At 33.5% G+C, this 2500-nt stretch overlaps 1 protein-coding gene across 1 annotated transcript in view; it reads left to right on the top strand.

Moving 5' to 3' along the window:
* LOC143027645 (fibrocystin-L-like) overlaps positions 1-2500 on the top strand; it is a 94448-nt gene that overhangs the window by 3650 nt on the left and 88298 nt on the right. The window lies entirely within an intron of this gene.

The raw sequence follows: 2500 nt of genomic DNA, 5'->3' as shown, positions 1-2500 counted from the left end.
GCACGTACGAATCTTACAACCCCCTCCACCTCACCCTCACCCTCCTCCGCCACCCCATCTTACCCTGCGTCTGAGTAATGCCATCAGTCCACGTTCCCTCTCTTTTCTGTGTTTCTGTAGCCTATAAGTCCCCTTTGTCCTCTGTCTTATGTACTTACCTGAAGAGGGCAACAGTTGATACCCGAAATAAAGAATCTTCTTTTATTCCAAGTTTATTTTCTTCGACTGTGGGTTTCTTGTGTGATATACATATATATATATATATATATATATATATATATATATATATATATATACATATATATGTGTGTGTGTATGTGTGTGTGTGTGTGTGTGTGTGTGTGTGTGTGTGTGTGTGTGTGTGTGTGTGTGTGTGTGTGAGAGAGAGAGAGAGAGAGAATCGCTAGTGACATTAATCTGATCATTTTTATGACAATCGCATGTAGGATTCGAACCCACAGCTTTCGGCCATTGGTTAAGGCTCTGTGAAGGTAATCTTACGGGTGTCCGAAAGCAGTGGGTTTGAATCCAATATGCGACTCTGTCACTAGCGAGTTTCTCTCATGGTTACAATGGCGAAAGCGTGAAAGGGATTTGTTCCAATCCTTATCCCCTTTTACAAGTGGGCTTGGGCCTTGTGTAAAACAGGAACTGGGGTCGAAAATTAGTTAGCTTTCCTATCCTCGGGAATCAGATCGATTTCAGGTTGCAAGGCTTGTAAGTCTCTGTGGCCGAGCGGGTTAAGGCTCTGTGAAGGTAATATTATTGGTGGCCGAAAGTAGTGGGTTCGAATCCTACATGCGACAGTCGTAAAATGATCATATATATATATATATATATATATATATATTTATATATGTGTATATATACGTATATATGTATAAATATATATATATATATATATATATGTGTGTGTGTGTGTGTGTGTGTGTGTTTGTGTGTGTGTGTGTGCGTGTGTATGTGTGTATTTATAGGTATTTATACATACATATGTATATATATATATATATATACATATATATGTATATATATGAATATATATATACATATATACATACATACATGAATACATACATATATATATATATATGTATATATATATATATTACCTCTATACACAATATACCGGTATATTCCCTATACAGGTTTTTATTACAAAAGATTTATATAGTTAATACTAAAAGGCTTTAACTTTTCGTGGCCCATTTACTACAGTATGACTTCACTGAAAAAGAAAATGTCACTGATCTCTATCAAAATTTAATTGTTCCGCCGTTCAGATTTATTACCATAGATTACTTAGTATTACTGCATTTTTAGGGGTAATGTAGCCAACTACATAGCTACCTGTGTACCCCCCTGGGGTTACAAATCACAATCAACAGTTTCTTCACTTTATTTACACAGTTCACGCACAATTCTGTACACTATGATACACAGGTCACGCCACACACCGACGACTCCTGGACCTCTGCACTCCGTTTTTGTGGGAGGAAGTGCCGAGTCTGTAAAATTCTGAGGTGCTCTTTAGTCACCTTGAAAACAATTTTAATAGGAAAATCCGGCCCTTTACATGGTTGTTGTTAGTTCATAAATTATTTCCTATATCCCTTTTTATAGTGTATAATATATCCAGGGGGCAAGGGTTGATTACTACTGTGTTGTCGTGTGTTATTCGGAATTGGCGATTGACCGCATTTATGTGTGCGTTCGTATGTCTGTGTGTGTATCTTGGTTCCGAGTGCTCGACAACTGATGAGTCAGCTGGTCAGAGCGGATGTCTGGCGACAGAATGTCTGGGTGATGATTGTGACACCGCTCACATGATTTAAGGGAATGGTGATGTGGTTAAAGTGATGTATACAGTAATTTGGCTCACGCGTGGTGGTTTAAGTGGTTATCCACCCATTTTTTAAATATATTTTTTCATTTATTTTTTATTTTATTTTATTTAATTCAATTTTATCTTGTTTTGTTTTAATATATCTTATCATATTTATTTTCATTTTCTTGTTTTGATTTTTTCTACCTTATTTTATTATATTTTTTCTTTTTTTTATCTTGTCATTTCATCTCTGTTCTGTTTTATCTTTATTTCTTTTTATTTCAATTTAGTTTAATATAATTGATTGTTAAATTTCTTTTACCTATTTCATTTTATATTATCTTATACTATTTTACTATTCTATTTCGTTTTATTTATCAGATGTGTCACGGGAAGCGGTGCTTACTGGTCATTTCATCTGTGTTCAGTTTTATCTTTATTATATTTCATTTTAGTTTACTTAATTTTTAAATTTCTTTTACTTATTTAATTTTTCATTTTCTTATACTATTCTACTATTCTATTTCGTTTTATTCATTAGATGTGTCAGGGGAAGCGGTTCTTACTTGTGTAAAACCAGAACATTTAGTTTAATTTACTTAATCTTTTAATTTATTTTACTCATTTCATTCTATATTATCTTATACTATTTTAAGTATTCTATTTCGTTTTATT

This window comes from Oratosquilla oratoria, chromosome 8 (genome assembly GCF_046742065.1).
Source record: "Oratosquilla oratoria isolate Oo_2021 chromosome 8, ASM4674206v1, whole genome shotgun sequence".
Taxonomy (NCBI): domain Eukaryota; kingdom Metazoa; phylum Arthropoda; class Malacostraca; order Stomatopoda; family Squillidae; genus Oratosquilla; species Oratosquilla oratoria.
This window is presented reverse-complemented; position numbering and strand designations above follow the sequence as displayed.